Source organism: Pleurodeles waltl, chromosome 2_2, assembly GCF_031143425.1.
Source record: "Pleurodeles waltl isolate 20211129_DDA chromosome 2_2, aPleWal1.hap1.20221129, whole genome shotgun sequence".
Lineage (NCBI taxonomy): Eukaryota > Metazoa > Chordata > Amphibia > Caudata > Salamandridae > Pleurodeles > Pleurodeles waltl.
Window position 1 is genome coordinate 730,423,301 of NC_090439.1, and position 22,012 is coordinate 730,445,312.

General features: G+C 43.9%; 1 protein-coding gene across 11 annotated transcripts in view; it reads right to left on the bottom strand.

Annotated features, from left to right (window-relative positions):
- NCOA2 (nuclear receptor coactivator 2) overlaps positions 1-22,012 on the bottom strand; it is a 1,057,595-nt gene that overhangs the window by 997,729 nt on the left and 37,854 nt on the right. Inside the window, exon 3 of one of the 11 annotated variants that reach the window (XM_069220309.1) lies at positions 11,874-11,983. The exons of the other annotated variants lie outside the window; for them this stretch is intronic. The gene's annotated coding sequence lies outside the window, so the exon portion shown is untranslated. The remainder of the gene's footprint in view (positions 1-11,873; positions 11,984-22,012) is intronic. 11 annotated transcript variants of the gene reach the window in all.

Genomic DNA, 22,012 nt, shown 5'->3' on the forward strand with positions numbered 1-22,012 from the left:
GTTTAATAATATGAGGCTAAGTGCAATGCTCCCAGAATGCTCTCTCAATAGAAGCAAATGTTTGCAGAGGCTTGTAAGCAAGAGTGATGATTCATTGCTTTCAAAATAAAATGTTCAGAAAAAAATTCAAGTAGGATAGAAAAGTTTCGCTACAATGAAATTTTAGGTGCTCTTTCTTTGAAGTCATTTAGTAAAATGTGTTGATTCATGCTAGTATTTCAAAAACATATATTTCTAATGGAAAATCAGGGTAACCATTTTCAACGAGATTATGGAAAGCATGAAAATAAACAAGCACTGGCAAAGCCAACCCATCCAACCTTTTTTTGAGAGTCTCTGTTTCGTCAACACGTGCCTTGTTTTGACATGGCTTTTGTAACCCTTTATTATTGTGGGAGCTGCCGGGCCCTCCCCATTGTAACAAACATTGGCAAAAAAAAAAAAGTTTTGGGTCTCAAAAAGCACACATTGCCACCAGTGGAGTAACAAAGGCCCCACAGCCCCTCTCCAGGGAGGGACCACTCAGCACAGCATCTGCGCTGAGGGAGTCTGGACGGAGGGATCCCTCCAGTTTCATTATGCCACTGATTGCCACAGTAGTTCCTGTCACTGATCAAAACTACTTTGTGTGCCAATATGGTCCTTGTGGAAGAGCACACTGCGGTCACTCAAAGTAAAGCCAGCCAATAGAGAGAGAGAAATAGAAGTTTAATAAAAACAAAATATCTTTGTTAACACCAGACAATTATGGACCCAATTTTTAAATAAAATCAGAAAAGAGCACCTATGGTATATGTCTTTGAATTAGTGGCTTCCATGAATTCACAAGAACTTACAGAAGTAGATCAGGAAATCATGCTCCTACAAAATATTTGTGAACTGTATTTTAGCATGAGCAAATATGCAAGTGTAGGTTTGCTCATGTGGAAATCTATTGAGCATTTAAAAGTTCACTTTCCCTCAAACCATTTTTTTTCACAACCTTGAAAGAACTACTTCTGCCTTTGTCGGGAGTAAATTTCTAACCTTTCTCATTACAGAAAAAGATTTGATAAGAGCTGGTGAAAATCCTTAAAACATGCAATTTAGTAGGTTTGCAGACACAATGGCATTCCAGCCCTGGAACTATTTGCTTACTGCTTCCTACAGCTCCAGTATGTAGATCTGCAGAATGGTAGCAAAATAAGGAAATTGCTATTGTAGAGATGGAAATTGCAAGTATTCAAGCCCTACTAAAGTAGCAGCACAGGCATAATCAGAGAGGCTATCAGAGCTCTTACATAATGAGATTGCTGCCATAATTTGTCGCCACACCATATGGCACCAAAAGGACAAGTAGATTTTTTTTTTTTTTTTTTTTACACAGAACACTTAGATTTAAGAAGCACCCTGGCCCATGGACAAGTAGATATGTTATTAAATTCCACCCCCCTGGACCAGCCGGCATTATGCCTGGGAGGTCGACGAAGTATAATCGGAGGACACACAACTGGCCTACAGAGGTACGGGATCATCCAGCCACCTAGGTCTTCCTTGTGTTAGACACAGAGAATGCCTTCAATGCAATGCACTGGCCTTCTCTGGAGCAAACTGCTTAAGTTCGAGATTGGTCCTAAGTACCAGAGGTGGGTGGTGCTGTTCTATCAGGCCCCAGGTGCGGCAGTTAAGTTAACAGGGTGATGCCTTTGGACTTCCCAATTAAAAGTGGCACCCGGCAGAGGTGCCCTCTCTCCCCACTTTTGTTTGCCCTTACCAGAGTCCCTGGCATGTATGGTTCGGATCATGCGGAGGTTAGAGGGTTCCAAATAAGTGCGGCAGATGAAATATGCAGACAACATTCTAATTTATATCATGGACCCAGCCACGAGTGTCCCAGTGCTCTTTCAGATATTTGAGCAATATGGGACCCACTCTGGATACAAGATCAATTGGGAAAGCTCTGTAGTCTGTCAACCCAAGATGGACGTGCCCCTGCTTCCGAAACACCTGGCGGTAGTGGAAGAGGGTCTCAAGTACGTAGTGATTTTCATGATGCCCAAGCGGGAGCTTTGCCCCCACAGAAACCTGGGGAGGGTAGTACAAACTTCGAGAAGACACATAAGGTGGAGAAGGCTGCCCCTTACCTTTCTGGGGTAGGTGGGCATTGAAAAAATGATCAAGCTCCCCAAGCTGCTGTATGTGTGGCAGAACACCTACTACCAGGTGCCACAGGAGGTGTTTACCAGATTAGATGGGGATTTGTGGTCCCTGCTCGGGAGAGGGGGTGGCACCCCAGAAATGCTATTAAAACACTGCAGCGTAACCCTTACAATGGGGGGGATGGTCCTTCTGGATACAGAGGCTTAGTACTAGGTGGAACACTTAATAAACATAAATGATTGGATATTTGCCCTTCAGGACCACTCAATCTTTAGGCTACAACGGACAAAGGTAGGGCTGAGGTTGCATCTGCATTACCTCTATGAGGTGAGAGGGTCGGGAGGGGGTTTTACAAAGCGACTGCTCCTGGTGCCACAGGGGTCCCAGGCAGTGTGGTGCAAAGCCACCAAACGTATGGGCTGGGCGCATAGAATAATAAGGCAGACACCTGTGTGGGAGGGTACATGTTTGAGAGTTGGGAAAACTGCAGGGGTTCAACGACACCACCCCGCACAAGCCAAAATATATTCCTCTGGGGATTCCCAGTGAAGTGGATATCCCACAAGCCAAGTTACTGTTCAGTGTTCAAGGACTGGTGGTGGCCAAAAGGGATAGAGCTCGATATTGGACAGCAAAGGGAAACCCCTACACTGAATTGTCTGTGGATTCATGCTATTGTCTGTTTGCTTTTTGGAGGTTAGATGTGCAGGCGCTGTCTAAGTCTGTATCAAAGTAGGTGCCCGATTGACACTTTTAGAGTGACAATTCGTCCAGAAGATAATATATTAAAAACCAAAATCTACACATTACACATGAAAAACATCTGACTGCACAGAATAACGATTTATTTCGCTGATTCTGGATACATTTCAGTCTGTCCCAAATACCAAAGTGTGTGAGAGCTAATTACGGAACATCTCCCTTCAAAATTAGACAAAATCTGATCTAATACAGCACCATTACCACATGGTACCGGACAGGACTTGCAAAGGCCCTGAACTTCTACTCAAAGGCATAAGGAAGAGAAGTTATCAGTCATAAGGGGAGAACATGAAAATAAATCCATTTTGTCTTGAATCTGACAAGCTAAAACCAGACTACCTGAAACCTGACTGAGGGAATTTTGAAAATATTACATTTGAAAATGTTCACTGCTAAATCCCTTGCAATCAGTATGTTTGAAACGGACAAACAGCCATGACCCCTAAACACAAATCCCTTATTGTGGGACCCAAAACACATTACATATTTGTGGAAGACAGTCTTCTATTAGAGCAAACAGTGCAAAGACAATTATCTGAAATTATTGAAAGATTTAATAGGAATCTTTAGAAATTGGAATATATTGGAAGCCCTATGGAATATCTGATCAACTGGGTCCATCATGCCACATATATTCTTTACAATCTCTGCTGGGTTCAACGTCACACGAGACCATAGCTAGCCTACAGAGTGAGATTTTGTTTCAGCATTATAGGCAAAGAGGAAGATAAATATAATTTAAAGGGTGCTCATGGGTTTTAATTCATAGAGTGTGCTTATTGCTCTCAGTATTATTTAGTACCACTTGGCAGCACAACTAAGACGCACAGAAGAGGGTGGAGCAGATCAAGATTCAGAAGTGAGGTTTACAATCGATTGTCAAATTACCCAGTCGGTAGTATTCGGAATGTGTAGGAAGGCTATGAAACGACAATCTACAATTCCCTATACATAAAGCAACAAATGTCAACCGATGATTGCACATTAGTGTATAATGCACAAATAGGTATAAATAACTTCGAGTTTTTTTATATATAGAACATGTTTCCAAGAATGGGAATCCCATCTGCAAATCACAGCAGATGCCTAAAGCTAGTGTAACTTTGTGAGACATAATTAAGGCTACTTTGGCCAGTCACAACTTAAAGGGGACTGCCCAGCTTGAATGTTGCAAAATGTGTGAACAGGAAATTTGATGTACACAATGGAATGAAAACTGATTCCCGGTCTCAAAAGCTTCCAGAACAAACTACAAGTTTCCCCGGGAGTGTGCTCCCACAGACTTTAAACCCACGCTGTAGTTTTAACTCATGCAGCCATTTTGAGGCCAAAGAAGAAGCAGTGGCAAAGCCAATAGTCTCATATTTGGGACTAATTTACTTTGCCTCTCTTACTGCTAAAGCTGTACAGCATGGTACAAAAAGCATTGTGAGTAGACACAAGCATATCACCACACAAGCACATGTAAGGTCTCTTGTGCCATTTTGTAATTTACCGAGCCATGGTGGATCATTAATATATGAAAACATAAAACCAGAGGAAATGGGATTATTGCTCAAATCTAACCTACAAATTCGGTGCACGTGAAAGCGTTTCACTAGATTAAAACTAACTATATAGATGACTTTAATACAATGCAGGCCACCAGAAGAGTCACGAACGAAGCGCTCAAGCTGAAGCACAAAAACAAAACACTGACTCGGATCAGCAAAATCCAAAAATAACAAAAAGGAGACCAGATTCTGAACACTTCACAAATGACGACAAAAACCTTCACAAATGCACGTAACATGCAATTGTGTAATGGCTTCACGACAAACTCGACTATTATGGAGACCCCCTGCAGTACTATGGCCTAGTGGAGAAGTAAACAAACAGACCTCTGTGTGACAAGTTGCTCTATTGCCCAGTACATCAGTCCTACGGAAGGCAAGAGCTCTTTGAAAGAGATCTATTATAAGGGTGTGGGAATATACCCGACTTTATGTCTGACCTAAATCTTAGACATATCCAGCTGATGCAGATGCTGTGGCTCTCCACTAGAGACGGTACCGATATTCGTATTTGAATAAACATGAGCCGAAAGACACATTGTTACACATGCCACTAATCTCTTCGTTAATCCTGAAACAGAAGTTATTTTTCTTACAGGAAGGTATGCATCCTTCCTATACACACAAAAAGAAGCAATACCAAGTTAGCTGGACTTGAAAACCCCCAAACTGCTTTTTCAGGTGCTATACTTTAACAAGGGGTCCAGGGCGCACTTTAACCATTACTGTGCGTTTTAGCTGTTAACGTCCGTTTTATTTGTGCTATACGTTCATATGTATGCTGCTTTTATGAATATGGGGTTTTAATGCATTAGCCTGACTGACAGAAACCCTCAGAAATCACTAGGTTTTAAAGAACTTACTACAAACGCAAGGTCGGCATTTCTAACAATCCACAGCTTAGCACAACTAAGGTTTTGAATTGATGATTTAACATTAAGTTACCTACTCCAGAAAAAGCCCGTTTAAACTTAAATTGATGATACCTCACACATGATGCATACTATTTGACTGCTAGAAGTCCAATTAATGGTCGCTTTAGCATTCAATGGCAACCATACATTTCTGGAAAAAAAATTGGGGCTACAGCTTCTAGGTTAAGAAACAACATACTATGTAAATAGGCGCATTCTTTTCTGTCAATGAAGAATTCTCTCAATCGCAAAGTAATTCAGTGTAGACCAGCCAACAATTTTAGGGAAAGTGTGTGTTTGGGGTGAGTGGAGTCCATGGCCATGACTCAAATTTCCCCTCCAGAGTCAAGCACTAATTCCTCCATTTAAATATGTCCCACATTCTAGCATATTATTTATTTAGAACATTAATAAAATGCATCAACGTGCTAAGGAAGAATATATACAATTAAGGAAACCAGCAGAAAATTACGAAAAGAAGAACAAAATGAATCTGTGCTACAGAACTAAAGAAAGCAGTTGTAGTCCACAACCTAGTGATATTTCTAAGAGAAAGGTATAAAATGTAATATGCAATATCATCAATTCTTTGAAGAACAAGCACGAAGAGCGCAAATTTAGTCATAAAATTTAGAAAAATTTGACAGTGGAAAAACAATTTTCCTGTCACAGAAAAAGCGCATCATAATGTGGAGCCATTTTGATATGGAACAAAGGTTTATAAACTACTGCCCAAGCCAGCTTCCAAGTATGTGCACTCAGAAGCAGCAGAAAGACTAACACCATTTACATTTTTTTTTTTTTTTTTTTAAACAAAGGATTCAAAAATGTCCCAAAAAAACCACCAAACAAATATATACCTACAATGGTTGAGTCTATAGGATGTTACATCCTATAATTTATTTTGTACCCGACATGCAAGCCAGTGGCAAGGCATTCTGAATATTAGGTTATTGTTTTTTAATCTAACAAAATTGTATTGATACAGACCCAAACCACACAATGGAAGGGCACATATAGAAAACCTTCAGAAAACGTTATATCTCTCACCTCTCAAGCAGATAAGTAGCCCACTAGCTCCTCTACATCCATTTAGGACTATTCAGTAGTTACAAACATTGAGATTTCAGATTTGAAGGTTGCGGTGTTAAATATGACTTGAGAAGAAAGATGTGGTTGAAAACATCTCTTGTACTTTCTTAGGTGTATCCTGTGCTATAAAGACTGGTGATGTGGAAGAAAACTTCGACATGGTAGTGTATACCTGCCATTTTTAATGGCACTGGTAGCCATTGTATCCAGCTGGTCTCCAAAGAGTTTTAAACCTGAGAAAGTAATTATCTGCAATGCTGGCTTCCCTGAATTCTCAGCTCAATTTCTGAGAAAAACATACAAGAAGGATACTCAAAAGTAGTCTTGGCTCTGAACACATCACATCAGCAAACTTTAATGCAGAGAACGACCCAGCGCAAAATGGTTTGTTTCTGGACTGCCCGCCCCTTCTTTGCACCAACGTACCCCCCCCCCCCCCAAAGAGTTGGTCATCCACCTGGAACTCTTTTGTGCGGTCAAGGTAGAACGATAACACTCTTTTTGAGTCCAGTCAAGGGAGATGCTCCTCTTCTTTAGAGGGATGCATTGGAGCAAAGACGTTGGGCAGGGTGGTATTTTGAGCCTGATGGAAAGGGGTCACCACCTTGGGGAGGAAAGAGGCACGAGTCCTGAGGACTACCTTATCAGGATATATCACGAGATACGGCAGTTTTGATGATAAAGCCAGCATCTCTCTCACTCTCCTGGCAGATGTGATCACCGATAAGAAGGCTGGTTTGATAGTGAGCAGATAGAGAGGACAATTATGTAAAGTCTCAAAAAGGAGCACACATTAGAAAGGTATGCACTAGATTAAGGTCCTACTGGGGTATAACAAAAGGCGTAGGTGGAAATGTATGTACAAGCTCTTTTAAGAATCTCTGTACAATAGGAGACTTAAACAAAGACTGCTGATCAGGCAAGCGAAGAAAAGCCAATAAGGCAGAAAGATAGCCCTTAAGAGTCCCTAAGGAAGAACCCTGTTGGGCGAGTGACAGAATGAACAGAAGGATTTTAAAAAGATAAGAAAGGATCAATAGACCGCTCTGAACAATATGATACAAAACGTTTCCAACAGCAGGCGTAAACCGGTTTAGTAGAGGGACGCCTGGCTGCCAGAATGACATCACGTAACTCGGGAGGGAGGTCATAAACCATCAACTGTCGCCGCTCAAGCTCCACACATGAAGCTGCAGAGTTGACAGGTTCGGGTGGAGAACCTTCCCCTGCTGCTGCAACATAAGATCCTACTGAAGAGGTAACCTGAATGGAGGACAGATGCTCATTTTGAGAAGCTCTGGATACCAGACTCCGTGCCCAATCCGGAGCCACTAGGATTACATGGGGCCCAGTCATTCTTGATTTTCTTGAGAAATCTGGGCAGAAGTGGTATGGGTGGAAAGGCATACAAGAGGCCTGAGCGCCACTTGCGACAAAAAGTGTCACCTAGTGATAGCTGCCTTGGAAACTCAAATGTGCAATACTGCTGACATTGTGCATTCTCTGCGGAGGCGAACAGATCTAACCAAGGCTCTCCCCACTGCTGAAAGAGTCCTTGCGCCACTTCCAAATGGAGACATCATTCATGATCAGCTAAGAATCACCAGCTGAGTTTGTCCGCTGTGGCGTTCAGAAAACCTGCCAGGTGTTGAACTACCAGGGTTATGCCTTGATGTTCCAGCCATGTCCAGAGACGTAGAGCCTCTTGAGAAAAGGTCCACAAGCCCAATCCGCCCTGCTTGTTGCAGAACCACATTGCGGTAGTGTTGTCTGTGAACACCTGCACTACCTTCCCTTTCACAACAGGAAGAAATGCCATTAATGCTAGCTGGATCACCTGAAGCGCCAACAAGTTGATACGGAGTACGGATTCCGCTGGAGACCAGAGACCCCTGATCGCCACCTCTCCCAAATGGCCACCCCATCCGAGAATTGATGCATCTGTCACTACGATAAAATCTGGTAGGGGAAGGGAGAGGAGTCTGCCCTTGACCCAATTGCAGTTCACGAACCACCACTGCAGATCCTTTGCAGTTCCCTCCGAGATCTGAACCACGTCGGTAAGATTTCCCTGATGCTGTGCGCATTGGAACTTCAGGTCCCACTGCAAAGCCCTCATATGCCATCTGGCATGCTTGACCAATAGGATGCAGGATGCCATGAGTCCCAACAGCCTCAGAGTCTGTCTCACCGAAATCCAGGATAGAGGCCGAAACACAGAATCATAACCTGAATATCCTGGACTCGCTGCTCGGGAGGATAGGCCCGATACTGCCCTGTGTCCAGAACAACTCCGATGAAAGTGAGCTTCTGAGAGGGAGACCGGTGTGACTTTTTCAAGTTTATAGTAAACCCCAGCGAGTGCAAGAGGTTTGCTGTCGTCTGGAGGTGGAAGACAAGAGCCTGGGGTGTCGGAGCCTTCAAAAGCCAGTCGTTCAGGTAGGGGAAGACTGAAATTCCTAACCTGCACAGATGAGCTGCCACCACTGCCATCACTTTCACGAACACCCGCAGGACATTGGTTAGACCGAAAGGGAGCACGGTAAACGGAAAGTGCTCGTGGACCAGCTTGAATCTCAAGTAACACCTGTGGGCGGGCAGGATGGGGATGTGAAAATGCGCATCCTGCAAGTCCACCGCTACCATCCAGTCTCCATGGTCTAGGGCAGACAAAGACCTGAGCAAGAGTGAGCATCTTGAATTCCTCCTTTTTGAGGAAGAGATTGACGTCCCTTAAATTCAGGATAGGGCGAAGGCCCTTGTACTTTTGGGAATCAGAAAGTAGCGGGAATAACAACCACTGCCTACTTCAGACATCGGGACCCTTTCTGTGGCTCCCTTGGCCAAGAGAGCTGAGCAAGACCAAATGATCCCCCCCCCATCAGCTGTTCTTTTACGGAGGGATAGAGGGAGGGAAAAGACTGGAGGGGGAGAGAATAGCCCTTCTGTATGATCTGCAAGACCCATTTGTCCGATGTGATGGACTGCAAGTGAGGGAGATGAAACTGAATCCTCCCTCCAACTGGACGGACATGGTCTTGCAGAACCATACTAGGAGTGCTTGGGCGATGCGGAAGAGGGGGGGCTGTGTGGTGGCCAACCTCTGGCTAGACCCTCTGGGTCTGACGGTACCACAACCTCATCCTAGCATGGGATGCTCTGAAGCCGGAGGACGGTGGCTAACTTACGGCTGGCGAGGTACCGCGCCCCTTCCAAAGCCTCGAAAGGGACAAAAGACGGACTGCTGACGAGCCAGTGCTGAAAGGGCCAGGGATCTGGCCATCGCTCATGAATCCTTTAACCTCTCAAGTGCAGAATCTGCCTTCTCACCAAAAAGCCGAGCCATCAAAGGGCATATCCATCAAACTCAACTGGATATCCCTTGAAAAGCCAGTAGAACTTAGCCAGGCGTGGCGACGGAGGACCACTGTCTAAGAAATCGCCCTGCCCAGCAAGTCGGTCGTGTCCAAGCCACACCTGATCGTAAACTTGGCTGCATCTCTCCCATCCTTGACAGCCTGGGTGAGAGCGTCCCGTACGCCCTCTGGGACCTGGAGCAGCACTGGTGCCACCGCATCCCATAAAGTATGGAAAAAACAACCCAATAGGCAAGAGTTGTTTACTGACCTCAATGCCAGGCTGGAGGAAGAAAACTTCTTCTTTCCAAGTTGGTACAGCCTCTTTGATTCCCTATCCGAGGGGCGGATGGGAAGGCACCACGGGAAGTGGAGGCTTTGACCACCAAGCTCTCCGGGGCGGGATGTTGGGTGAGAAAACTAGGGTCATTTGGAGCAGGTTTACGGCGGTGGGCAACTGTCCTATTCACAGGAGCCCCTGTGCTGTGTTTGGACCACGTTCCCAGAAGGACATCCGTGAGGGCCTATTGAAGGGTAACATCGGCTTCGATGTAGCAACCCCCGGCTGAAGCACCTCCGTCAGGAGATTATCGCTGACCGGCACCGTAGACCAGTCTAGGTCCAAGACCTCAGCTGCCCTACACACCACCTTGGCATAAGATGAACACTCCTCAGTAGCCACAGTGGGAGGAGAGAGCATGCCAGCATCTGGAGAAGTATCCAGTCCACTGGCTTCCCATAAACCCTCATACCAGTCCTGTTTGTGCTCCAATCCATTTTCTAAAGGGTCCTCAGACCCCTCCCACTCCTCTCCTGTGCCTGGCTGTTCTGAATAAGCCTCAGGCACTGATCTGGGCCTAATTGGCAAAGTTGAAGTCTGAATCGGCATCGTACGACATTGTTCCGGCTCATCCGGAATGAAGATGGGGCTACCACCACCAGTGAGCACCGGTGGTGGAGGGAGCGTCAATGTCAGGCCTGGCGCCGGAGGAGGTTGACTGAGAAACTGCCGCCGGTCTGGATCTGCTATCTGATCCCCGGGTTCCCAACAGCACTGAGGCCGAAGCTGCCGATGTCGAATCCGATCGGGACCCGCGGGGTCAACAGGGGCCCCAAGACCCACTCTAGGGTGCAGCCCACTCAAAAACAAGGCGCATAGCCTAGTAAAATTCTTTGATTTGAGCGGGGGTTGCTCTGGTTCCTGGAAAAGGGTCGGGGGTGGGGAGACTCGGAGTCGGCCCTGGCAACGGCTCCACGGAACCGCGCTCGAACGTTGACATTCCCTGGATACCTCATCAGCCGACAGGAGTGGCAAAGTCAAAGTCTGCTTGGATGACTTCTTCTTGTGCCTCTTACCTGAATGCCCCAAAGACCTCAAACGCAAGGAAGATGACTTTGGGTTCCTGGAGCGGTGCCACGACCTCCTCGGAGTCGTGCTGATCGACGTCGTCTGCCGGGCAGCTAGAAGCTTGAGAGATCTTTCTCTCTCAAGGCCTTTGGAGCCATGGCCCGACAGTCGGAACACGACTTTGAATCGTGGTCCTTTTCAAGGCACCAGAAAAACACATGGTGTGAATCCATAACGAACATGGTGCTCTGACATGCACTACACGGTTTGAATCCCATCTTTCTCGAAGACATCGTTCAGGCAATCGAAAAGCTTCGACGAAACAGTCGAAAAAAGGGTAGCTCTTCCTGGATCTACGCTAAACCGGCATAGAAGGAAAAGAACTGACGTATGTGCGCCGGGGTGGTTCCTATATGGAAGATTGCGATGTCACAGACTGCTCCAACGACGCGGATGATGCCCCCAGACGGTGCGCTCAGGGTACTGCTCTGCAGAAAATTTCCAGATTCTAAGCGGACGCCTGGGAATTCTAAGGTAAGGAATCTGCAGCTAGAAGTCTCTATCAGATGTGTCATATGTTTTAGTAATAATACATATTGGAATATTCCAATTCTTCCCAATCTCTTATGATTTGAATAAATCCTATTGCACGACAGAAGAGAAAACAGGTTTCTAGCATTGGAGGAAACCGAAAGAAGAATCATCCTACCTCAAATCAATTGGAGGAACCCTGAAAGTCGACTGAATGTCCCAATATTTGGTCTACTTCCTCACTTCATCATTACCCAGAGTAAGGCCGCTTCATAAGGAGAGGAGTATCTGAATGGGGAGAAATCACACCATTTGTGATGATTTTCTTTTTCATCCCTTTTGGCTATTTCTGCAGCCTAAGTCTTCAGTTACAATGTGCTGGATGCCAGAGATCTGTAAAACTTTAGGAGCTTCTGAAGATTTATTTAAAGATATAGTAGAGCCAGACCTACTTCCGCTATTCTCTTCGGCTACATTATCTTTTAAATGCCTGTGCTTCACTGACATTTTACCCATTATTCTTTCTGCGCCACAAAAAAAAAACACGACACACACACACACCGAGTCAAACAAAAGGTCAGAATCAGGATTGCAGCGGCGCACTCAACTGCCGGTGCCAGAGGAGACCAACCTCGACTTAATAGTGTATCCAAAATAATTATTCACTGCACTCCAAAGAATCCAATTATAACGATTAGAAGACTTACTCTTTAAGACTGCAGTTAGGGAGGACAATTCAAAAGAAAACAGATCCCCACAGATATTATTTTTTTATTTTACCCAACAATATACAGAACTTAGAAATATCATACAAAAAAAAAAAAAGCCATGTTTTACAACAAGATCCCTATATTAAAGATACTATTGGGCAACATCCTCAAATCACTTATCGGAAGACACACTCCTTAGGAGACCATCTAACTAGGAGTTTTTTTCCTCATCTAAAGAAAATATGTCATGCTTATCCAAGAACAGCTTAGGCTTTTGGAAATGTGGTTGATGTAAAGCATGCAAGTTTGCTTGGAACACACAGAATTATAGCACATTTGATGGCAAAAACTTTGAAATCGTTGATCGCATAACATGTAATACAGAGTATGTTATCTATGTGATTGAATTTGGTTGCAAAATAAATAATATATAGGCAGCACCATTCACAAACTCAAAGTTAGATTGTTACAACATCTTAGAGCGATAAAAAAATCATGATAGATCCTATCCTTTAGCTAAACATTTTTGGGATGTCCCTGCAGGAGACTGTAGTTCTTTGATATTTTATGGGATCAAAACCATTAAAATAAGTTTGCTGGGAGGTGATAGACCGGCAGAGTTGAGGCAGATGGGATCTAAAATGATATTATTGCTTGGCTCAGAGCGCCTATGGGGACATAATTTAGATGCCGAATTACATGTCCATCTGTGATACCCCTCACGATGTAGTTGATTTTAGATATGTATAGAAATAATGATCTTAGGCTTTGGCCATATATTTATTTACATATTTCTCTCTAGCATGATTTTTAATCAGAATTGGTCCTTATGAGTCTCTACAGATATACTATTATGTTGATGATCATTTACAACTTGTCAATTTTGCATATAAGGATACTGGAAATGCAATAGCCAGATATATATTTGCACTTTGTCTTTTACACACTGTTTTATAATATTATATGTTTAGGTAGGGTTGCACTTTTTCACTAGGCACTTTATAGGAATTGGCTGTTTTTATACAATATCTTGACAACATATTAGATCGACAAACTATTATTGGACTGTATACATAGTTATGGACACACTGGTATGTATAAAATATTAAAAGCGATCAAAATGATTGACGACACCAATCATGGTTGGAATTTATGTAGTTTATATTTATGATCAAATTTTGTCCATACCAATGTGTCTAGGCCAATATTTGCAATGCACTTTAGAACTTTATAATTGAGTATAGAATACATTTTTGTGCTATGGTTTGGGCTAAATAATTGAAATAATTGTATTTTTATTTATATAAGATATTTGGCCACTTTGCACTTTATCATTCAATATTTAATTAATTGGTAGAATTTTGGTAACTAATAGTACCATCATAATCAGTCCGATGGAGTTTTTGCCAAATGGTTACATATATAAATGCGCATTCATCCTTAAAGATGGTCACCGTTTAGTCACGTATAGTGTGTCACTAAAATAAATGAGGGGTTATTTTTGTATTTATAGGTGTGTTTAAGTTGTCTGCCAATGTCCCTTAGAAGGCGTTAGCCGAAACGCGTAGACATTTGGTTGTAACAGCGTTATCTTAATCATTGAGAAAAATAAAACGCGGATAAATGATACCGCCGGAATTCTGCTTTTCTAAGCCTTTTGTCGGATCCTTATTTGACTTTGTGCAGCCGTTCGGTGAGCAGTTTTTCACTGTTTGTGGAATATATATATATAGTCAAACAAAAGGTCAGAATCAGGATCTCAGCAGCGCACTCAACTGCCAGTGCCAGAGGAGACCAACCTCAATTTAATAATGTATCCAAAAGAATTATTCACTGCACTCACAAAGAATCCAATTATAACGATTATTGTTCAACCAGTCAGCAACCACCAACGCTTTTCAACTCCACTTGAGTCTTGTTCACGAGATTATATATATATATATATATATATATATATATATATATATATATATGATATATATGATATAGATATATATAGAATAGAATAAAATAAAAACCACGATGTGATCATATTCTAAAAAAGGTGAAGTACTGGTTAGTTTTAAAAATAATATAATAACAATAGGACCCGCCCGCGACCAATTTTACTCTATCTTTTAAACCAATTTTTTTTAAAGGCAGCTTAATTAATATGGAAAATGTCACTTACCCAGTGTACATCTGTTTGTGGCATTAGTCGCTGCAGATTCACATGCTGTGCACATCCCGCCATCTGGTGTTGGGCTCGGAGTGTTACAAGTTGTTTTTCTTCGAAGAAGTCTTTTCGAGTCACGAGACCGAGGGACTCCTCCCATTTCGGCTCCATTGCGCATGGGCGTCGACTCCATCTTAGATTGTTTTCCCCCGCAGAGGGTGAGGTAGGAGTTGTGTATGCTAGTAATAGTGCCCATGCAATGGAGTAATGTACATAATGTAGTTTAAAGTAATATATTTACAAATATACAGATGTTCAAGATCAACTTCTAAACGGCTACAGGCTCCCAGGGAGGCGGGTGGCCGCATGTGAATCTGCAGCGACTAATGCCACGAACAGATGTACACTGGGTAAGTGACATTTTCCGTTCAATGGCATGTGTAGCTGCAGATACACATGCTGTGCATAGACTAGTAAGCAGTTATCTCCCCAAAAGCGGTGGTTCAGCCTGTAGGAGTTGAAGTTGTGTGAAACAATGTTCGTAGTACTGCTTGGCCTACTGTGGCTTGTTGTGCCGTTAGCACATCTACACAGTAGTGTTTGGTAAATGTATGAGGCGTAGACCATGTAAGCTGCCTTACATATTTCGGTCATTGGAATATTTCCTAGAAAGGCCATGGTAGCACCTTTCTTTCTAGTTGAGTGTGCCTTTGGTGTAATAGGCAGATCTCTTTTTGCTTTAAGATAACAGGTTTGAATGCACTTAACTATCCATCTAGCAATGCCTTGTTTAGAAATTGGATTTCCTGTATGAGGTTTTTGGAAAGCAACAAATAATTGTTTTGTTTTTCGAATTAGTTTTGTTCTGTCAATGTAGTACATTAACGCTCTTTTGATGTCTAATGTATGTAGTGCTCTTTCAGCTACAGAGTCTGGCTGCGGGAAGAACACTGGTAATTCTACTGTTTGATTTAAGTGGAACGGTGATATGACTTTTGGTAAAAATTTAGGAAAATGGTTCTTGTATGGTAAATGCTTGAATCTCACTTACTCTTCTTAAAGATGTGATGGCAATTAAAAATGCAACTTTCCATGTTAAGTATTGCATTTCACAAGAGTGCATGGGCTCAAAAGGTGGACCCATGAGTCGTGTTAAGACAATGTTGAGGTTCCATGAAGGAACTGGTGGTGTTCTTGGTGGTATAATTCTCTTTAGACCTTCCATAAATGCTTTTATGACTGGTATCCTAAATAGAGAAGTTGAGTGCGTAATTTGCAGGTAAGCTGAAATTGCTGTAAGATGTATCTTAATGGAAGAAAAAGCTAGCTTTTTTTACTTTTGCAAATGTAGTAAGTATCCTACGATGTCTTTGGCAGATGCGTGTAAGGGTTGAATTTGATTATTATGGCAGTAATAAACAAATCTTTTCCACTTATTTGCATAGCTAGGTTTTCTAGCTTGTTTTATGACCTCCATACATTCATGTGTAAGGTCTAAGTGTCCGAACTCTAGGACTTCAGGAGCTAGATTGCTAGATTCAGCGATGCTGGATTTGGGTGTCTGATCTGTTGTTTGTGTTGCGTTAACAGATCTGGTATGTTTGGTAGTTTGACATGGGGCACTACTGAAAGGTCTAGTAGTGTTGTGTACCAAGGTTGTCTTGCCCATGTTGGTGCTATTAGTATGAGTTTCAGTTTGTTTTGACTCAACTTGTTTACTAGATATGGAAGGAGTGGGAGAGGGGGAAAAGCGTAAGCAAATATCCCTGACCAACTCATCCACAACGCATTGCCCTGAGACTGATCTTGTGGGTACCTGGATACGAAGATTTGGCATTTTGCGTTTTCCTTTGTTGCAAATAGATCTATTTGTAGTGTTCCCCAACTCTGGAAGTAATTATTCAGTATTTGGGGGTGAATCTCCCATTCGTGGATCTGTTGGTGATCCCGAGAGAGATTGTCTGCTAACTGATTCTGAATTCCTGGAATAAATTGTGCTATTAGGCGAATGTGGTTGTGAATCGCCCAATGCCATATTTTTTGTGCCAGGAGACACAACTGTGTTGAGTGTGTCCCTCCCTGTTTGTTTAGGTAATACATCGTTGTCATGTTGTCTGTTTTGACAAGAATGTGTTTGTGGCTTATTATGGGTTGAAATGCTTTCAGCGCTAGAAATACTGCCAATAGTTCTAAGTGATTTATGTGAAACTGTTTTTGGTGAGTGTCCCATTGTCCTTGGATGCTGTATTGATTGAGGTGTGCTCCCCACCCTATCATGGAGGCATCTGTCGTTATTACATATTTTGGCACTGGGTCTTGGAAAGGCCGCCCTTTGTTTAAATTTATACTGTTCCACCATTGAAGCGAGGTGTATGTTTGGCGGTCTACCAACACCAGAACTAGAAGATGACCCTGTGCCCACTGTGATGCTAGGCACTGTTGTAAGGGCCGCATGTGCAACCTTGCGTTTGGGACAATGGCTATGCATGAGGACATCATGCCTAGGAGTTTCATCAACATTTTTACTTGTATTTTTTGTTTTGGATACGTGGACTTGGAGTGGCAATCCCTTTTTGCTGTGTTGATTGTTGCCCCTAAGTATTGCTGTGTTTGACACGGTATAAGGTGTGACTTTGTGTAGTTGATTGAGAAACCTAGTTTGTGGAGGATCTCTATGACATACTTTGTGTGTTGTGAACATTTTTCTAGCGTGTTGGTTTTGATTAACCAATCGTGTAGGTACGGGAACACATGTATTTGCTCCCTTCTGATATGTGCAGCTACGACTGCCAGGCACTTTGTAAAAACTCTTGGCGCAGTTGTTATTCCGAATGGCAACACCTTGAATTGGTAATGTATCCCCTGGAATACAAACCTTAAGTACTTTCTGTGTGAAGGATGTATCGGTATATGGAAATATGCATCCTTTAGGTCTAGTGTTGTCATGTAGTCTTGTTGTTTGAGTAGTGGAATTACGTCTTGTAATGTCACCATGTGAAAGTGATCTGATTTGATGTAGGTATTTAATGTTCGGAGATCTAATATAGGTCTCAGACTCTAGTCTTTTTTGGGTATGAGAAAGTACAGAGAGTAAACTCCTGTTCCTTTTTGGTGTTTTGGTACTAATTCTATTGCTTCTTTTAGTAGCAATGCCTGAACCTCTAGTCCTAGAAGATCTATATGTTGTTTTGACATATTGTGTGTTTTCGGTGGGACGTTTGGAGGGAATTTGAGAAATTCTATGCAATAACCATGCTGGATAATTGCTAGGACCCAAGTGTCTGTTGTTATTTCCTCCCAATGTTTGTAAAATTTGGTTAGTCTTCCCCCCCCCCCCCCCCCCCCCCCCCCCCCCCCCCCCCCCCCCACAGATGTTATGTATTGGGGATGTGTGACTTGGAAGTCACTGTTTGTTTTGAGGAGTTTTGGGACTTTGGAACTTTCCTCTATTCTTTTGGAATTGTCCCCCTCTATATTGTCCCCGAAAACGTCCCCGCTGATACTGGCTCTGGTAAGTGGGTCTTGTCTGTGAGGTTGTGGGTTCTGTGCTTTGTCCTCAAAACCCCCCTCTAAACTGTGTTTTTCTAAATGTGCTTCTGCCCTGTGGGGAGTAGAGTGCGCCCATGGCTTTGGCCGTGTCAGTGTCTTTTTTATGTTTTTCGATCGCAGTGTCCACCTCCGGCCCAAACAACTGCTGTCCGTTGAATGGCATATTCAGCACAGCTTGCTGTATTTCTGGTTTAAATCCTGATGTACGCAGCCATGCGTGTCTCCTTATTGTTACTGCTGTGTTGACAGTTCTAGCAGCTGTGTCTGCAGCATCCATTGCTGACCGTATCTGATTGTTGGAGATACTCTGTCCTTCTTCTACTACTTGCTGCGCTCTCTTTTGGAACTCCTTGGGCAAATGTTCTATAAAGTGTTGCATTTCGTCCCAATGGGCCCTATCGTATCTGGCCAACAAAGCCTGTGAATTGGCAAAACGCCACTGGTTTGCTGCCTGTGCTGCCACCCTTTTGCCTGCTGCGTCGAATTTTCTACTTTCTTCATCTGGAGGTGGTGCATCTCCTGAAGTATGCGAGTTCGCTCTTTTGCGCGCAGCCCCTACTACAACTGAGTCCGGTGTCAGCTGTTGTGTGATGTACACGGGGTCTGTTGGTGGCGGTTTATATTTGTTCTCCACTCTTGGAGTAATGGCCCTTCCTTTTACAGGCTCTTCAAACACTTGTTTGGAGTGTTTTAGCATTCCGGGTAGCATAGGAAGACTTTGATACTGCCTGTGTGTGGACGACAGTGTGTTAAAAAGAAAGTCGTCTTCAATGGGCTCAGCATGCAGGCTGACATCATGAAATGCTGCTGCTCTCGACACCACCTGTGCGTAGGCTGTACTATCCTCTGGAGGCGACGGTCTAGCTGGATAACATTCAGGACTATTATCTGACACTGGTGCGTCATAAAGGTCCCATGCATCAGGGTCATCTTGACTCATTCCTGTAGGAGTTGGGGATTGCATCATTGGTGGAGTGGCTACCGGTGATGGTTGCGGAGAGCATTGTGGAGATGGTGGCGGGTTACTTGTTTAGCCACCTTTGCCTGTGGCTGCTTGTCTTTTTCCTGAAAGGCAAGTTTGCGTTTCATTTTAATCGGAGGGAGAGTACTGATCTTCCCTGTTTCTTTTTGGATATGGAGCCTTCTTTGTGTATAGTTTGGCTCCATTGTTTCCAATTCCTGTCCAAATCTATGTGTCTTCATTTGTGTGGACAGTCCTTGTTCCTCAGTGTAGGAACTTGTTTTCGGTTCCGAGGCCGGATGTTTCGGTATCGAAATCTTTTCGGCTGCTTTTTTCGGTTCCGACGAAACCTTCTTTACTTTCGGCGTCGTGGTCTCTCGGTGCCGACCCATTTCGGTGCCGCTGTCTCGGTGCCGAACCTGCTCGGAGCCACTATCTCGAGCCAGAGATTGCTGTGTGGTGGTATCTCGACCAGAGTCGGATGACTTCGCCCCCAGCGTGCCCTTTTTCTGTGCTGATGATCGGTCACCTATTTTTCGGGTTAAGCCATGGCCTGTTGGCGGTGGCGTCCCCTGGGCTTTAGTGGTTTTTTCGTGAGTTTTGTGTTTCGACGTCTTACTCACGGTTTTCGGCGTTTCTTCGGGATCGATCTCATCCGAGTCGGATTCATGGATGGAGAATGTTTCTTCCTCCTCCTCGAAACGCTCTTGTCCTGTCGGCGCCGACGCCATTTGCAGTCTCCTTGCTCTTCGGTCTCTTAGTGTCTTCCTGGACCGAAACGCTCGACAGGCTTCACAAGTATCTTCCTTGTGTTCCGGCGACAAACAAGTTACAGACCAGATGCTGATCTGTATATAGATACTTGTTATGGCATTTTGGGCAGAAGCGGAATGGGGTCCGTTCCATCAGCCTTGAAGAGACACGTGGCCGGGCCGACCAGGCCCCGACGGGGGGATCGAAAAAACCCCGAAGGGCCACCGGAGCTCTTCAAAAGTCGGTGTCGATCTGTTGTAACTAACCCGATACCGAACGCAAACAATACCGACGATTTTTCCGAGATTCTAACCAACTTTCCGACCAGAAACACGGAGCGAAAAGGAACACGTCCGAACCCGATGGCGGAAAAAAAAACAAATCTAAGATGGAGTCGACGCCCATGCGCAATGGAGCCGAAATGGGAGGAGTCCCTCGGTCTCGTGACTCGAAAAGACTTCTTCGAAGAAAAACAACTTGTAACACTCCAAGCCCAACACCAGATGGCGGGATGTGCACAGCATGTGTATCTGCAGCTACACATGCGCAATATATATATTATATATATATATATATATATATATATATATATATATATATATATATATATATATATACACACACACACACACACACACACACACACACACACACATACACACAGAGAAAAAAAGTTACAGGGCCGCAATAGGCTCACATTTTAAACATACAAAACTATAGAAATTTAGATGTTAGGAGTTATCCAAGTAACTATAATTTGTGTCCTAAGTCAACTATAACTTGTGCCCAACATGAGAAAAATGTTGCTGGCAGCCAATATAAGACTCGGGTGGTAGACAAAACTTTTATTCATTTATTTTTTATATGGTGGCCAACCGAGGCTGCTTTGTTTTCATAACAGGACGGGGACACCCTCAACACTCCACACCACCACCCCATCTCCCCACCTCCCCACCTAGCCCAGCCCCCCCCCCGAGCCATAATAGGCCTTGGTGAGCCCACCTCAGGGAGAATAGTGAGGGAGGGGTGCGTACCCCACATCTGAGCCTCTAAAGGCCCCGGGGCATCCACCCCTAGGGCAAAAATCACTGTAAATGTGGAGAAGGGCCACACAGCCCTCCTCCAAAAGCCATTAAAGGCCCCAGGGAGTACATCCCCTGGGGCTGGCTCACTAGCTATATTCCTGGGAGCCCAAATCTGGGACACAGCAGTTTCCCTGGTTGCACCAGTGCAGGCAGGGAAGCCTTTGTTTGCTTACAAAACTCCTGTCAAACGGGAGCAAAAACCAAGTCCGCTCCCATTGGGATAGAGTTTTAAAAAAGCTCCCTCACGCCAAGACCAGACTTTTGATCTCTTTTCCTGCCTCCACTGATGTAGGCAGGGAAAGAGATCAAAATATTGCTCCTGCCCAGTGGAAGCAGCATTAGTGGCTGCTTGCTCCGCACTGCAGATCAGCCAGCTCATGCTGCATGCAGGGAGCCAGCTGGGGCTGCGAGAGCTTGCGGCTTCCCCCCCGTGGCCTTCAACTAGTTTATGTTAGGTGCCATAGGTGGACACCGGGCCACCCACCTCAGTGTGGACCCCGGAGAATGGGATCCTTATGGCCGAAAAAGCCTTGGAAAGGGAGGGGGGTTGTTTCATGCAGCCCACTCCCTTCCCTTTTGTTTTAGTAGTGATCATGGGGGATGTGGTTCCTAGGGCATAACAAGGCTCAGGGAGGGGGGGGGGGTCCATGCTCCACTTTTAATTTAAGAAAGGCTCTGAGGAATGGGCTCCACAGGTGCTGACCAAGCCATGGGGTCACATGGTCTCTTTCAATTACATTAAGGGTCTTGGGGGATGTGGTCCCCAGGCCTTAACTGGGGAGTAATTTAATATGGGAGATCATAAGCACCACCACCATTTGGCTTTGAAATGGGACATCCACGGCAGAGCAAAAATAATAGTAAAATACTGTCAATTAATGCCAATACAAGCCGCATGCCTCCAAAAGAGGATGAGAAAAAAATATATATATATATATTAAAAAGGTGTATAAAGGAAGGAATTACTCCATAGACCGTCTGAAAATGAAAAATCCTGACATAAACAGACCAAATACACGGTGTAGGAAGTATTAAAAATAGTTTTGTTATTTCAAAATGTTAATGCTGTCACTGACGTATTTACCTACCTATAACATTATTTTA